At 45.8% G+C, this 18,124-nt stretch overlaps 1 protein-coding gene across 3 annotated transcripts in view; it reads left to right on the plus strand.

Moving 5' to 3' along the window:
- LOC132405118 (uncharacterized) overlaps window positions 1–18,124 on the plus strand; it is a 171,100-nt gene that overhangs the window by 110,545 nt on the left and 42,431 nt on the right. The window lies entirely within an intron of this gene.

Genomic DNA, 18,124 nt, shown 5'->3' on the forward strand with positions numbered 1-18,124 from the left:
GAAGGTGAATGAGCAAGTGCAACAGGCAGTGAAGAGGGCAAATGGAATGTTGGCCTTTGTTACAAGGGGAATTGAATACAAGAGCAAGGATGTTCTTTTGCATTTGTACAGGGCCCTGGTGAGACCACACCTGGAATATTGTGTACAGTTTTGGTCTCCAGGTTTAAGGAAGGACATTCTGGCAATTGAGGAAGTGCAGCGTAGATTCACTAGGTTGATTCCTGGGATGGCAGGGCTGTCTTACGCAGAGAGATTGGAGAGATTGGGCTTGTACACGCTGGAATTGAGGAGATTGAGAGGGGATCTGATTGAAACGTTTAAGATAATTAAAGGATTTGATAGGATTGAGGCAGGTAATATGTTCCAGATGTTGGGAGAGTCCAGTACCAGAGGGCATGGATTGAGAATAAGAGGTCAGTTATTTAAAACAGAGTTGAGGAAGAGCTTCTTCTCCCAGAGAGTTGTGGAGGTGTGGAATGCACTGCCTCGGAAGACGGTGGAGGCCAATTCTCTGGATGCTTTCAAGAAGGAGCTGGATAGATATCTGATGGATAGGGGAATCAAGGGATATGGGGACAAGGCAGGGACTGGGTATTGATAGTGAATGATCAGCCATGATCTCAGAATGGCGGTGCAGACTCGAGGGGCCGAATGGTCTACTTCTGCACCTATTGTCTATTGTCTATTGAGTGGAGTTATGCACATAGGGTGTACAGTGGGCTGATAATTAGTGAGTGCAGTATTGCACGGAGGGGAGGCTTGTAGGCTGACAACTGGTGAGCCCAGTTTTGCAAGGAGGGGAGGACGGTTGGCTGATAATTGGTGAGTGGAGAATTGCATGGAAGGGAGGACGGTAGGCTGATAACTTGTGAGTGGAGTATTGCACGGAGGGGAGGACGGTTGACTGATAATTAGGGAGTGGAGTATTCCATGGAGGAGAGGACAGTAGGCTGATAAATGCAGAGTGAAGTATTGCAAGGAGTGGAGGACGGTTGACTGATAATTGGGGAGTGGAGTAATGCATGGAGGGGACGAGTGTGGGCTGATAATTGGTTAGTGGAGAATTGCATGGAAGGGAGGACAGCAGGCTTATAATTGGTGAGTGGATTATTGCACGGAGGGGAAGACGGTGTTCTAATAACTGGTGAGTGGAGTTATGCACATAGGGTATACAGTGGGCTGATAATTAGTGAGTGGAGTATTGCACGGAGGGGGGCTGGTAGGCTGACAACTGGTGAGCCCAGTTTTGCAAGGAGAGGAGGATGGTGGGCTGATAATTGGTGAGTGGAGAATTGCATGGAAGGGAGGACGGTACGCAGATAACTTGCGAGTGGAGTATTGCACAGAGGGGAGGACAGTGGGCTGATAATTAGAGAGCGGTGTATTGCACAGAGGGGAGGATGGTAGGCTGATAATTGGTGTGTGGATTATTGTACGGAGGTGAATACGGTTGGCTGATAATTGGTGAGTGGAGTATTGCACGGAGGGGAGGACGGTGTGCTGATAACTGGTGAGCGGAGTATTGCACGGAGGGGAGGACAGTAGGCTGATAATTGGTGACCGGAGTATTGCACGGAGTGGAGGACGGTTGACTGATAATTGGGGAGTGGAGTAATGCATGGAGGAGAGGACAGTAGGCTGATAAATGCAGAGTGAAGCATTTCTGGGAGGGGAGGACAGTAGGCTAATAATTGGTGTGTGGATTATTGTACTGAGGGGGGTATGGTAGGCTGATAATTGGTGAGGGGAGTATTGCACTGAGTGCAGGACGGTAGACTCATAATTAGTGTGCAGAATATTGCACGGAGGGGAGGACGGAAGGCTGAATATTGGTGAGTGGAGTATTGCACATTGGGAGTATAGTGGGCTGATAATTGGTGAGTGGATTATTGTACGGGTGGAGGACAGTAGGATGATAATTAGTGAGTGGAGTATTGCACGGAGGGAGGGTGGTAGGCTGATAATTGGTGAGGGGAGTATTGCACGGAGGGGAGGCTGGTAGGTTAACAACTGGTTAGCAGAGTATAGCAATGCAGGGGAGGATGGTATGCTGATAATTGGTGAGTGGAGTATTGCATGCAGGGGAGGACAGTAGGCTGAAAATTGGTGAGTGGAGTATTGCATGGAGGGGAGGATGATGGGCTGATAATTGGTGAGTGGAGAATTGCATGGAAGGGAGGACGGTAGGCTTATAATTGGTGATTGCAGTATTGCACAGAGGAGAGGACGGTAGGCTGATAATTGGTTAGTGGAGAATTGCACAGAGGAGAGGACGGTAGGCTGATAATTGGTTAGTGGAGAGTTGCACGGACGGGAGGATGGTAGGCTGATAATTGGTGAGTGGAGTATTGCACGGAGGGTAGGTCGGTGGGCTGATAATTTCTGATTGGAGTATTGCCTGGAGGGGAGGATGGTAGGCAGATAAATGGTGAGTGGATTATTGCATGGAGGGGAGGACGGTGTGCTAATAACTGGTGAGTGGAGTAATGCACATAGGGTGTACAGTGGGCTGATAATTGGTGAGTGGTGTATTGCACGGAGGGGAGGACGGTAGGCTGATAATTGGTGAGTGGAGTATTGCACATGGGGAGTATAGTGGGCTGATAATTGGTGAGTGGATTATTGCACGGGAGGACAGTAGGATGATAATTGGTGAGTGGAGTTTTACACGGAGAGGAGTACGGTGCGCTGATAATTGGTGAGTGGAGTATTGCATGGAGGGGACGAGTGTGGGCTGATAATTGGTGAGTGGAGAATTGCACGGGGGGAGGACAGTGTGATAATAACTGGTGAGTGGAGTAATGCATATAGGGTGTGCAGTGGGCTGATAATTAGTGAGTGGAGTATTGCACGGTGGGGAGGACGGTAGTCTGATATCTGCAGACTGCAGTATTGAAAGGAGGGGAAGGACGGTAGGCTGATAATTTGTGAGTGGTGTATTTCACGGAGTGGAGGACGGTGGTCTGATTACTGGTGTGTGTTGTAAAGCACAGAGGGGGTACAGTGGGCTGATAATTGGTGAGCGGAGTATTGCACGGAGGGGAGACTGGTAGGCTGACAACTTGTGAGCCGAGTATTCCATGGAGGGGAGGACGGTATGCTGGTAATTGGTGAGTGGAGTATTGCATGGAGGAGAGGACGGTGGGCTGATAATTGGTGAGTGGAGAATTGCATGGCTGGGAGGACTGTACGCTGATAACTTGCGAGCGGTATATTGCACAGAGGGGAGGACGGTGGGCTGATAATTGGAGAGTGGAGTATTGCACTGAGTAGAGGACGGTAGACTCATAATTGCTGAGTGGAATATTGCATGGAGGTGAGGAGGCTAGGCAGATAATTGGTGTGCAGAGTATTGCATGGAGGGGAGGATGGAAGTCTGAAAATTGGTGTGTGGAGTATTGCACATGGGGAGGATAGTGGGCTGATAATTGGTGAGTGGATTATTGCACCGAGGGGAGGACAGTATGCTGATAATTGGTGTGTGGATTATTGCACCGAGGGGAGGACTGTAGGCTGATAATTGATGAGTGCTGTATTGCACAGATGCGAGGACGTAATGCTGATAATTGGTGAGTGGAGTATTGCACGGAGGGGAGGCTGGTAGATTAACAACTGGTGAGCAGTGTATTGTATGCAGGGGAGGACAGTAGGCTGATAATTGGTGACCGGAGTATTGCATGGAGGGGAGGACGATGGGCTGATAATTGGTTAGTGGAGAATTGCATGGAAGCAAGGACAGTAGGCTTATAATTGGTGAGTGGATTATTGCACGGAGGGGAGGACGGTGTGCTAATAACTGGTGAGTGGAGTAATGCACAGAGGGTGTACAGTGGGCTGATAATTAGTGAGTGGAGTATTGCATGGAGGGGAGGACGGTACGCTTATTATTGGTGTGTGGAGTATTGTACGGAGGGGAGGACAGTAGGTTGATAATTGGTGAGTGGAGTATTGCATGGAGGGGACGAGGGTGGGCTGATAATTGGTGAGTGGAGAATTGCATGGAAGGGAGGACAATAGGCTTATAATTGGTGAGTGGATTATTGCACGGAGGGCAGGACGGTGTGCTAATAACTGGTGAGTGGAGTAATGCACAGAGGGTGTACAGTGGGCTGTTAATTAGTGAGTGCAGTATTGCACAGAGGGGAGGAAAGTAGGCTGCTAAATGCAGAGTGAAGTATCGCAAGGAGTGGAGGACGGTAGGCTGATAATTGGGGAATGGAGTATTGCACGGAGAGGAGGACGGTAGACTGACAACTGGTGAGCTGAGTATTCCAAGGAGGGGAGGACGGTGGGCTGATAATTGGCGAGTGGAGAATTGCATGGAAGGGAGGACGGTAGGCTTATAATTGGTGTGTGGATTATTGTACAGAGGGGAGTACGGTAGGGTGATAATTGGTGAGTGGAGTATTGCTCTGAGCGGAAGACGGTAGACTCATAATTGCTGAGTGGAATATTGCACGGAGGTGAGGAGGCTAGGCAGATAATTGGTGTGCGGAGTATTGCACGGAGGGGAGGACGGAAGTCTGAAAATTGGTGTGTGCAGTATTGCACATGGGGAGGATAGTGGGCTGATAATTGGTGAGTGGAGTATTGCACGGTGAGGACGGTAGGCAGATAATTGGTGAGTGGAGTATTGCACGGAGGGGAGGACAGTAGGTTGATAATTGGTGAGTGGAGTATTGCACGGAGGGGAGGACGGTGTGCTGATAAATGTTGAGTGGAGTATTGCACGGAGGGGCGGACAGTAGGCTTATAATTGGTGAGTGGATTATTGCATGGAGGGGAGGATGGTAGGCAGATAATTGGTGAGTGGAGTATTGCATGGAGGGGAGGATGGTAGGCAGATAATTGGTGAGTGGAGTATTGCACGGTGAGGATGGTAGGCAGATAATTGGTGAGTGGAGTATTGCACGGAGGGGAGGACAGTAGGTTGATAAATGGTGAGTGGAGTATTGCACGGAGGGGCGGACTGTACACTGATAACTGTTGAGCAGAATATTGCATGGAGGTGAGGATGGTAGGCTGATAATTGGGGAGTGGATTAATGCACAGAGTGGGTAAAGTGGCCTTCTAATTGTTGAGTGGAGTATTGCACGGAAGGAAGGACAGTAGGCTTATAATTGGTGAGTGGATTATTGCATGGAGGGGAGGAGGGTTTGCTAATAACTGGTGAGTGGAGTAATGCACAGAGGGTGTACAGTGGGCTGATAATTAGTGAGTGGAGTATTGCATGGAGCGGAGGATGGTAGGCTGATATCTGCAGACTGCAGTATTGAAAGGAGGGGAGGAATTTAGGCTGATAATTTGTGAGTGGAGTATTGCACGGAGGTGAGGACGGTGTGCGGATAATTGGTGAGTGGAGTATTGCACGGAGGTGAGGATGGTGTGCGGATAATTGGTGAGTGGAGTATTGCATGGAGGGGAGGATGGTAGGCTGATATCTGCAGACTGCAGTATTGAAAGGAGGGGAGGACGGTAGGCTGATAATTTGTGAGTGGAGTATTGCACAGAGGTGAGGACGGTATGCTGATAACTGGTGAGCGGAGTTTTGCACGGAGGGGAGGACGGTAGGCTGATAATTGGTGAGTGGATTATTGTACCTAGGGGAGGACGGTAGGCTGATAATTGGTGAGTGGAGTATTGCGCGGAGGGGAGGACGGTAGTTTGATATTTGGTGAGCTCTGTATTGCACAGATGCGAGGACGTAAGGCTGTTAATTGTTGAGCGGAGTATTGCACGGAGGGGAAGCTGGCTGACAACTGGTGAGCCGAGTATTCCACGGAGGGGAGGACGGTGTGCTGATAACTGGTGAGTGGAGGAATGCACAGAGGGTGTACAGTGGGCTGTTAATTAGTGAGTGGAGTATTGCGTGGAGGGGAGGACGGTAGGCTGATATCTGCAGACTGCAGTATTGTACGGAGGGGAGTACAGTAGGCTGATAATTTGTGAGTGGAGTATTGCATGGAGTGGAGGACGGTGGGCTGATTACTGGTGAGTGTAGTAAAGCACAGAGGGGGTACAGTCGGCTTATAATTAGCGAGTGGAGTATTGCACGGAGGGAAGAATGGTAGGCTGATAAATGCAGAGTGAAGTACTGCAACGAGTGGAGGACGGTAGGCTGATAATTGCTGAGTGGAGTATTGCATGGATTGTAGAACAGTGGGCTGATAATTGGTGAGCGGAGTATTGCATGGAGGGGTGGCTGGTAGACTGACAACTGGTGAGCTGAGTATTGCATGGAGGGGAGCACGGTGAGCTGATAATTGATGAGTGCAGTATTGCACCGAGGGGAGGACGTGATGGTGAGCACTGTATTTTACAGAGGGGATGACGGTAGGACAAGATACAGTATGATAAATTGAAAGTTTCCCTCTCAAACAGTATTATAAGTTAATGTATTGATGACATGTCACGCCATGCTGAAGAGGTTTTTTGTGATAAACTGACAAACAACAGCTTCTCATTCCAGGTTGATGACTCAACAGATTCCACCAATAAATGTCTTGTTGTAGCATTTGTAAGATTTTTAAATGATGGTCAAATTCAAGAAAACTTTTTCTGTTGAAAAGAGCTGCCCAAAACTAGCAAAGTGCAAAGTATATTTAATGCTTTGTCTTCATATCTGGAAACAAAAGAGTTTGTGTTGGAGGAGCTGTGTTGGCATCTGTATTGACGGCACCCCTTCAATGGTCGGCTCCTTGAGAGGTTTTGTTTCTCTTTTTAAAACAGAAAATCCTGACATTGTCACAACACTTTGCTTTGTCACAAAGGTGTTGATGTCAAAAATTCTTGGAGATTAAATGAAAAAAAAATTTTATATGTTGCTCCAAAAATGGTTAACTCTATTAAGGAAAGACCAGTTCACTCGAGAATTTTCAAAAAAGCTGTGTGAAAATCTGGACAAAAAGCACACCAATCTCCTGCTACATAGCGAAATCTGGTGGCGTAGCAGAGGAGGAGTCCTCAACTGAGCTAAAAGACAAATTGCATGGGTACTTTCAAGAAATTAGTAGGCCAGATTTTGCTGAGTGATTTGAAGATGAAGAATGGCTGCAGAAACTAGCTTACTTAGCAGACATTTTTCATCATATGAACCAATTGAATAAGTCTCTGCAAGACCCTGGAGAAAATGTTCTGATGTCTAACAAGATTCTTGTATTTAAAAGGAAACTTGCCACTTACCGATCACACTCACGTACTGGGAACTGTAAATATAATAATTTTTACGCAGTGTTTCCTTGAGACCTGAAAACTATTTCAAAGGTTCCTCCAGGGCAAAAAGGTTGAGAAAGCCTGATCTAGGGAGTTCAATGCTAATGCCAGATTTTTCCTTCACATAGCCATTCCTCTTGTTCTGCTTAACCTTCTTTTGAAGGTGGCATTCGGAACGGGCAGAAAAAATTGCTTTTCAGAGAGCCTGGCTTTCGCGTCATGCACCTTTAACCCAGCTGTATGAAACTATGGGCGGTTGGTAGTTGTTTTTAGGGTCCTGTGTTTCAACCTTACCTGTACGGTCAACATTTCAAAACTTATATGGACCACAAGGCATTGGTAGGAATGCTTGGTGAGAACAAGGCCATGCCGTAGATGGCATCACCAAGGATGCCACAGCATCCCCTCGTCAATATACGGCATCTTATGTTCGCGGTGGAAACAATTACACTGCAGATTCCTTAAGCCATCTTCTGTTACATGAATATCCTTGCAAATCAGAACTTTCAGGCAAACTGGACTGGATCAACACACTTGCAATCACCACTTCTCAGCTGAAAGAAGAAACACCGGCACAGGTATAAAGTTGTGTAGAAGATAGATGGCCAACTAGTGTGCCCGAAACTGTGCTACCCTGTGCAAGACATCAAGACGAGCTTAGCATCTTCAAAGGTTGTCTACTGTGGGGAAGTTGTATTGTAATTCCTACACAATTATGATCCCCTATCCTGGAAGAGTTACATTGCATGCATCTTAGGAATATCACATATGAAGACACTAGCCTGAAATTACAGTTGGAGGCTGAAAGTTGATGAAGATATCGTTATTGGTACATGCAACCCATGCCAACAGTCTCAACCTTTAAGTGCTCCTTTACTTATGCTTCCGTAGCACTGGCCCGCTAAACCCTGGAAACATTTACTCATAGACTATGCAGGTCCATTAGATGGTCACATGCTATTGGTAGGTGTCAATATGTATTTTAAAACGTTCAAGACCAAAGCAGTAAAAGTTTCGACCAGCCAACTCTATTTTGTATGCATGGAATCCCTGAGACTATGGTCCGTGATAATGGCCCAGCCAATTAGAAAGAAATTCAAATTATTTTTACAAGACAATGGAGTTCGATTGCAACATATGCCCCCTCATCACCCATCACCAAACAGTATGGCTAAACAATACAAAACACCAGGATCAACCAGTTTTTGCTTAGGTACCGAATAACCCCACAAACCACCATGGGCTTCTCTCTATCTGAGCAATTGATGGGCTGCAGGTTGCATTCCAATTGAATTTATTGCACCCAAAACCAAGTACAGTAAGAGACAGATGACAGACAATGAAAGTGCAGCACAATTCAAATATGGGAACATTGAAACTTTGAGATGTGAGATCCAGTTTATGTTCACAAACCCTGATAGCTGAAAGTGGATGAAAGGAGAAGTTGTGGTGAAAGAGAGCCAGCAAGTTACTTCAGCACTTGAGGATGGAAGTGTATGCCACCAACATCTAGATCATTTCAGGAGATGGCTTCCCTTCTTCCCTTGTTCCAGAATGAGCGGTTGAACAAGACGGGTTAGCCACGTAACCTATCGAAGCAGAATCAGCAATTGGAAGTATTGAATCCAGACTGATATTCAGTCCTGGATGGCACTGATCAGAATGGACCAAAACCCTTTGGAATATTATTAAGCTAGTTATGCCTAAAAACTTAGGGGTGGAGAGGTGTTTGATCCACTGGGAGACTGTTTACTGGTCTGTCATGTGACATCACAGAATTGGTCGATTTTGCGGGCTTATCCATCAATCAATTAACATTTGACCTGCTGTTTCTGTGTGTGTAAACGTTTCCGGGTAACTACAAGTCAAGTGGACCTATTCAGCTACGCTGGACACCCAAACCTACAACCTAATCTGCAGCTGTGAGGAAGACAGATGGAAAATGGCATTCAACACACCTACGAGCCACTACAAACCGGGTCATGCCTTCAGGTTGGCAAATGCTTCAGCAGTGTTTCAAGCCTTCATTAATGACATGCTTCAGGAGATGCTACACCACTTTGTTTTTGTCTGTCTAGATGATAAACTCATTTTCTCTCGGTCCACACAGGAACAAAACCAGCACATCTACAATGGCTTCTCGAGAATGAACTATTCTCTAAGCTCGAGGGAAACGAATTCCATGTATCCACAATCTCCTTACTTGGGTTAGTTATATTTAATGGCAACTTGGAACCTGATAAGAATCAGGCCATGTGGAATTGGCCATCACCTCACCCATGAAACAACTCCAGCAGGTTTTGCCAGCTTTTACATGTGGTTTATCCACAATTTCAATTCAGTAGCTCATTAAGCTCACCAAGAAATCTACTGAGCCCTTCCGCCAGAGCCCCGAGGCCACGGTGGCTTCTGTAGAGTTAAAACAAAGGTTCATGTTCACACTTACCCTAGTTCCACCAGACCCAGCTTACCTTTTGTGGAGGTGTCAATGCATTGGACATGGGAGTAGGAGCCATTTTGTCCCAATGACCTGCTCAGACCACAAATTACATCCCTGTGACTTCTAGCTAAGACATCTTTCTCCCATGGAGGCAAACTAGGACATCGGGAATTTGGAATTGTTGGTCATTAAACTGGCACTGGAGGAGTAGAAGAACTGGTTGGAGGAGTCGTTTCTGGCATGACCTTGCCTTGACCCAGGATGCAAAGAGGCTGAATTCTGCCCAGGTTCATTGTATTCTTTAATACACTGAACATAGAAATCTACAGCACATTACAGGCCCTTCAGCCCACAATGTTATGCCAACCATGTAAGCTACTCTAGAGACTGTCTAGAATTTCCCTAGCACATAGCCCTCTATTTTTCAAAGCTCTTGAAAGACTCTAATGTATCCGCTTCTACCACCACCACTGACAGTGCATTCCACAATTCCACCAACCACTGTGGGAAAAATTACTCCTAATATCCACGGTACCTATTTCCAAGAACCTTAAAACTATAACTCCTCCTGTTAACTACTTCAGCCCTGGGAATAAGCTATCTACATGATCAATGCTTCTCATCATCTTATAAAACTCTATCCAATCATCCTCGGTCACTCCAAGGAGAAAAGGCCAAGTACACTCAACCTATTCTCATAAGGTACGCCCTCCAATCCAGGCAACATCCTTGTAAATCTCCTCTGCACCCTCTCTATAGTGTCCACATCCTTCCTGGAGTAAGGAACCTTCCTGTAATAGGTTCAACTTTCTTATTGCATGGATTCAAAAAAATCCCTCTTTCAACAGCTTGAAGCATCTAATTGGGAATAGAACCCTTCAACTATAGTTTCCAGCTCTGTGCTCATAGTGGTGGTACATAGACTCGACAGTGTGCTGAGTCCAAGAGCATGGATGTAGCTTTGTTCCTGAACCTGTTCATTCAGAAATGCTCAGCTGGGGATACACTTTGAACCTGGCTGAGCATCTCGGAGTGGTTTGCACCCTAGGCTTCATCAAGAGGTGTTGTTGCTGGCCAGGCATGACTAAAGATGTCCAGGAATATGTCTCTGCACATGAAATAAAGAATTCCAAGCTCATCCTCAAGCTCTGCTTCAGCCTCTCTCCCTTGGTATTTCTATAGACTTTGTCACTAGTCTTCCGGTACCTTGGGATGATACAGTTGTCATGGTGGTCATAAACAGATTCTCCAAGGCTTGCCACTTTGTACCCTTTTGCAAAATACCATCAGCTTCAGAGACTGACAAGCCCTTTCAGCATGTCTTCAGGTCCACAGTTTTCCCCAAGACATTACTGCCAATCTCGGCCCCCTGCTTGCCTCTAAGTTTTGGAAAGCTTTTCATGAGCTCACTGGGGTGGGTCTCTGCTAGTTCATCCGCCTAACGAAGGGCAAATAGAGAGGGTCAACCAGGACCTGGACAGAACACTCAGATGTTTAGCCTTGGGGAACCCTACCACCTGGAGTGACAACCTAATCTGAGTGGAGCTTCAGCATTCATCTATCAGGATGTCCCTTTTTGAATGCCAGTTTGGATTCCCAGAAAAGGTAGGATTCCATTAGCAAACCATTTAGTCCCGAGCTGTTGCCAGAAATGGTGAGAGAGATGTTGTTGGCCAATTCATGGCAACAACAAGACCATGCCAATAGTTGGAGAAGACAGAAACAAACACCTCTTACTGGTCAGTGGGTCTGGCTCTCAACTAGAGATCTTCCCATGCAGGTAGAATGCAGAAAGTTGACCCCTTGTTACATTGATCCTCTGACATGTCAACCCAGTTATCTATTGTCTGCACCATGAGGATTTACTCCACATTCCCGTGTACTTTGAGTGCCAGTCCCTTGACTTCAGTTCCCAAACCATCTCCATCTCCCAGAATTGTTGAGAGACAACCTGTCTACATAGTCTGGTAACTTTTGGACATCCACATTGTTTGAGGTAAAAGTTAGCTCCTTGTGAATTGGTGAGGAAAAATGAAGCTGGATTCCTTCATGGGACATCCTGGACCATCAGGAGCCTGCCATAGAAGGAGGGGTCTCTCATGGTCCCAACTGAGCTGTGGCAAGCATCCAAGTTTCGATGTTCTAGTTCCCCAGAGTATGGTTAGAAGCCACTATCTCCTTAAAACTCAGACTATCAATTATTGCCTGCCACATTCCTTCATGAAAAGTCTGTACTTAAAGGTCTTGCGCTGGGCACTCGGTACTCAATAGCAACAATTCTATTTCTAAAGTTACTATTTGTGATTTTTGCCTTTTGATTTCATTTATGTTGTCTTGTTTATTTGGAGTCTGGGTTAATTCCAGACCACACTCTGCATGGGTAGAGGGTTTGCCACCATCCATAGCTCTTGTTTTATGCTTTTTGGGTAGTTTGTTTGTTGTGAGCATGTTATATGACATGGGTGATCATGGTCATGACAATGATTGTTCTTGGCAATTTTCTACAGAAGCGTACAAACAAGCTGGAGGAACTCAGCAGGTCGGGTAGCATTCTGTTGTGCCAGAGTGGTCAACTCCTGTTGAATGTAAGGGAAAAGCACTATGGGTCTCCATTTTGTCACCCATAGTTCAGTCCTTCCCCACCTACATCCGGGATACATCCCATGCCCTCCACCTCTTCAATAACTTCCAGTTCCCCGGTCCTGACCACTTCATCTTCACTACAGATGTCCAATCCTTAAACACTAATTCTCCATCAGTAAGGCCTCAAAGCCCTTCGCTACTTTCTTAACAACAGACCTCACTGTTCCCCAACACCACCACACTCCTCCGATTGGTGGAACTGGTACTCACACTTAATAACTTCTCTTTTGGCTCTTCCCACTTTCTTCAGCCCAAGGGTGTAGCTATGGGCACTCTCATGGGCCCCAGCTATGCCTGCGTCTTCGTGGCTAATGTGGGACAGTCTATGCTCCAAATCTATACTGGTATAGACTGCTCTCCAACTTTTCCTTCACTACTTTGATGACACCATCAGTGCTGCTTCCTGCACCCAGGCTGAGCTCGTCAATTTCATCAACTTGACCTCTAACTTTCACGCAGCCCTCAAATTCACTTGGTCCATCTCGGACACTTCTCTCCCCTTTCTCGATCTCTGGGTTTCCATCTCTGAAGACAGACTGTCCACTGACATCTTCTATAAACCCACTGACTCTCATAACTACCTCAACTATACCTCTTCCCACCTTGCCAAATGTAAAAACGCTATTCCTTATTCCCAGTTCCTCCATCTCTGCCACATCTGCTCCCAGGATGAGGCTTTCCATTCCAGGACATCCCAAATGTCCTCTTTTTTAAGAATTATGGTTTCCCTTCTGCTGTCATCAATGATGCCCTCACCCACATCTCCTCCATTTCCCACACTTCAGCCCTCACCCCATCCTCCCGTCACCACAACAGGGACCGTGTTCCCCTTGTCCTCACCTATCACCCCACCAGCCTCTGGATCCAGCACATTATTCTCTGTAACCTCCGTCACCTTCAACAGGACCCCACCACTAAGCACATCTTTCCCTCTCTACCCCTCTCTGCTTTTCGCAGGGATCGTTCCCTCCCTGACTGCCTGGTCCACACGTCCATCCCCACAGATCTCTCACCTGGTACTTATTCCTGCAAACGCAAGTGCTACACCTGTCCCTACGCCTCCTCTCTTACCACCATTCAGGGCCCCAAACAGTCCTTCCAGGTGAGGCAACACCTCACTTGTGAGTCTGTTGGGGTAATCTATTGCATCCAGTGCTCCCGGTGCGGCCTCCTCTACATCGGCGAGACCCGACGCAGACTGGGGGACCGCTTCGTCAAGCACCTCCGCTCCATCCGCCACAACAGACAGGATCTCCCGGTTGCCACTCATTTCAACTCTCCTTCACATTCCCATTCGGATATCTCCATACATGGCCTCCTCTACTACCATGATGAGGCCAAACTCCGGATGGAGGAGCAAAACCTCATATACCGTCTGGGTAGTCTCCAGCCCCTTGGTATGAACATCGAATTCTCCAACTTCCAGTAATTCCCTCCCTCTCCCTTCCCCCATCCCACTTTCACTCTGCCTTCTCTTCTAGCTGCCTATCACCTCCCTCATCATTCTGCCTTCTTCTACTACCCATAGTGCTTTCCCCTTACATTCCTTCTTCACCCCTCCTGCCTATCCCCTCCCTGCTTCCCCCCCCCCACCCCTTGATCTTTCCTCTGATTGGTTTTTCACCGGCACCCCCACCTTCTTTATAGGGCCCCTGTCCCCTTGCTCTTCAGTCCTGACGAAGGATCTCGGCCCAAAACGTTGACTACTCATTTCCACAGATGTTGCCCGACCTGCTGAGTTCATCCAGCTTGTTTGTACGTGTTGATTTGACCACAGCATCTGCAGTGTACTTAGTGTTTCCACAGAAGTGGCCTGACATTGCATTTTGGCCAGTGTCTTTACAGGATGGGTGACCCCAGTATAGGGAACCTTGGTTTTCAAGAGATATTGAAGACCTGGTTAAGAGAAAAAATGGTGGTGCATAGCAGATATAAGCAAGTAGGAACAAATGAGGTGCTTATGGAGTACAAGAAATGCAAGATAACGTTTGAGAAAGAAATCAGGAAGGCATCAAGTTGCTTGAGCAGCAAGGTGAAGGCGAATCCTGAGGGACTCTACAGGTTGCTAGGGACAAAATTGGTCCTCGGGAAGACCTGAATGGCCATCCATGTGTGGAGCCAAAACAGATGGGAGAGGTCTTAATTGTATTCTTTGCGTCTGTATTTACTTGGGAGACAGACACAGAGTCTGTAGAAGTCAGGAAAAGCAGCATCAACTTCATGGATCCTGTACAGATTACAGAGGAAGAAGTGTTTGCTACCCAGAGATGTATCAGGGTGGATAAATCCCCAAGCGTTCCCTTGGGCCCTATGGGAGGCCAGGCAATTGCAGAAATTGCTGGGCCCCTAGCAGAAATGTTTAAAACATCCTTAGTGATACCAGAGGATTGGAGGATTGTCAATGGTGTTTTACTTTTTTAAAAAAACTCTCCAAACAGAAACCAAGAAATTCTAGGCCAGTGAGTCTGACATCAGTTGTGGAAAGTTATTGGAAGATATTCTGAGGGATTGGATATACAAGTTCTTAGATGGATGTTGACTGATTAAGGATAGTCAAATAGCTTTGTGTGTCGTAGGTCAAATCTAACCAAATGAATAGATCTCTAACCTGGAAAGTGGATGAAGGCAAGGCAGTGGGTGTTGTCCACGTGGACTTTAATAAGGCATTGACAAGGTCTCACATGTGAGGTTGGTCAGGAAGGTACAGTCGCTTGGCATTCAAGATAAGGTAGTAAATAGGATTAGACATTGGCTTTGAGAAAACGCCTGAGAGTGGTAGTAGATGGTTGCCTCTCTGACTTGAGGACTGTGACTAGTAAACTGCAGGGATTAGTGCTGAGGTCCTTTGTTGTTTCTAATCCATATCAATAATCTGGATGATAATTTGGTTAATTGGATCAGCAAATTTGATGATGACAAGAGGACTGGGGTGTAGGAAGGCTGTTGCGGTTTGCAGAGGGATCTGGATCAGCTGGTAAAATGGACTGAAAAATGACAGATTGAATTTAATGCAGACAAATGTGAGGTTCTGCACTTCAGTAGGACCAACCAGTGAGTGTTAGGGCACTGAGGAGTGTGGTAGAACAAAGTGATCTGGGAATATCGGGTCCATAATTCATTGAAAGCAGCGTCACAGGTAGATAGGGTCGCAAAGAAAGCTTTTGGCATGTTGGCCTTCATAAATTAATGTTTTGAGTACAGAAGATGGGATGTTATGTTGAAGTTGTATAAGATATTGGTGAGGGCTAATCTGATCACCTACCTACAGGAAAGATGTAAACAAGTTTGAAAGAGTGCTGAGAACATTTCCAAGTATTTTTCTGGAAGTTATGAAAAAAATTGAAAGGGTTAGGACTGTGTTGCTTAGAATGTAGAAGATTGAAAAGAAATTTAATAGAGGTATACAAAATTCTGAGGGGTATAGATAGGGTAAATGCAAGCAGGCTTTTCCCATTGAAACTTGGTGGAACTACAACCAGAGGTCATGGCTTAAAGGTGAAAGACGAAAAGTGTGTGAGAGGAAACTTCATTCAGAGGGTCATGAGAGTGTGGAATACACTGCCAGCACAAGTAGCCCATGTGAACTCGATTTTATCATTTAAGAAATGTTTTGATAGCTACATGGATAGGAGGGACATGGAGGGCTATGGTCCCAGTGCAGGTCATTGTGAGTAGGCAGCTTAAATGGTTTTGGCATGAACTAGATGGGCTGAAAGGCCTGTTTATGTGCTGCACTTCTCTAACCTTGGATTAAGAACAACAGAGTCCAACATCAAGTCAATTGTACATCAAAGAAGCCATCTCTCCCTTTCTGCCATGCAATCTAAACTTTCGTATTAAACTTCCATGCAATACTTTGTCAAAGGCCTTGCTAAATTCCAGAAACTTTGTTCTTTTTAATACTCGATGAACTCTTCAAAATCTTTTAACAGATTTTTGAGACATGATTTCCCACATGCAAAGCTGTGCTGGTTATCCCTAATCAGTATCTGTCTATCCAGTTGCTGGCTATCCCTAATCAATATTGGTCTATCCAATTGATGAAAGATCCTCTTGATGATCTCTTCAAAGTTGTAACAGATTTGTGAGAAATGATTTCCCACACATAAAGCCGTGCCAGCTATCCCTAATCAATACTTATCTATCCAAATGCTGGAAGATGCTTGGAATCCTACCTACCACCGGTGTTGGGCTCACCAGACTGTTCGTAAATAATGAGACAACACTAAAGTCGTCTAGGGCCTCATCTGTGGCAGAAGATGATGCAGGTAGTTATGCAAGGGCCTTTGCAGTTTCTTCCTTAGCTTTCCCTGAGGTTCCATAATGCATTTGGTCAGTCCCTGAGGATTTGTCTGTTTCCATGTGCTTTAGGACAGCCAATACTTTGACAATCTTTGACAATTCATATATGGCCCAAAACATCAGTATTCATTTGCCTCAGTTTCTTAGCTTCCATGATGGTCTCTACAGTAAACACTATGAGAAATATTCATAATGCCACTGATCTCCTGGAGCTCGACATGTTGGCTGACATACTGAACACTTAAGGGAACCTATTCTGTCTTTAGCCAACCTTTTACACTTAGTATACCTGTAGAATCTCTTGGGATTTCCTTTGACCTTGTCTACCAGATTCATTTTATGTTCTCTTTTTACTCTCCTGACTTCACTCTAGTGGGGGGAATGTGCTCTACCAAGCGAGGAGTAAGGCAATCCTTCCCTTTACTAGCCTGTAGGTCACCCATGGGCAAGGTGTAGCAGCTGCTTAGTTCCTAGAGAAGCCATGGAAGCAGTTGGTGGATGGTTGTATGAGCAGCTGGTACATATCACAAGACCTGGCAGCACAATCCCTGAGAAGTATTCTTAATAGCTGGGGTCACCCGCCAGGTGAAGACACTGCCCAGAGGAAATGCAAACCACTTCTGTAGAAAATATTGCCAAGAATAATCATGGTCATGGAAAGAGCATAATCAACACTAGGCAAATTGAATGGATGACATTAATAATGATCTTACAAGAATTACTGGATTATGGAATGGTTCCAAAAGACTTAAAAATTGCAAATGTCACTCCACTCTACAAGAAGGGAGAGAGGCAGAAGAAAGAAAACTGTAGGCCAGTTAGTCTGACCTCAGTGGTTGGGAAGATGTTGGAGTCAATTATAAAGGATGAAATCTTAGGGTATTTGGAGGTACATGATAAATTAGGCTGTAGTCAGCATGGTTTCCTCAAGGTGCCACACATGAGGCTGCTTAACAAGCTACAAGCCCATGGTATTACAGAAAAGATTCCAGCAGTAGCTGATTGGCAGGAGGCAAAGAGTAGAAGTAAAGGGAGCTTTTTTTGGCTGGCTTGTTAAGCAGCCTCATGCGTGGCAACTTGTCAAAGGCTTTCTGAAAATCCAAGTGCACAACATCAACTGATTCTCATTTGTCTATTCTGCTTGTGAATTCTTCACAGAATTCCTATAGATTTGTCAGACAAGATTTTTCTTTGAGGAAACCATGCTGCCTACAGCTTAGTGACTCTTAAAAGATCATTACTAATGCCTCCACAATCTCTTCAGCCACCTCTTTCATAACTCTGTGGTGTACACCATCGAGAGATAAAGAGGTGTTTAGGTAGACATGAATATGAAGGGAATGGAGGGATATAGATGATACACAGGAGCAGGACAATTAGTATAATCTGCCATTGAGATTGGTACAGTATCATGAGTCAAATGGCTCACCAGTGCTGTTCTATGTTCTTTCTGAAATTGTTTGCATGATTTTACATCTCCCTTATAGGTAAATTGTTATTACAATTGAGAGCATCGTGACTGGCTGT

This window comes from Hypanus sabinus, chromosome 15, assembly GCF_030144855.1.
Source record: "Hypanus sabinus isolate sHypSab1 chromosome 15, sHypSab1.hap1, whole genome shotgun sequence".
Taxonomy (NCBI): Eukaryota; Metazoa; Chordata; class Chondrichthyes; order Myliobatiformes; family Dasyatidae; genus Hypanus; species Hypanus sabinus.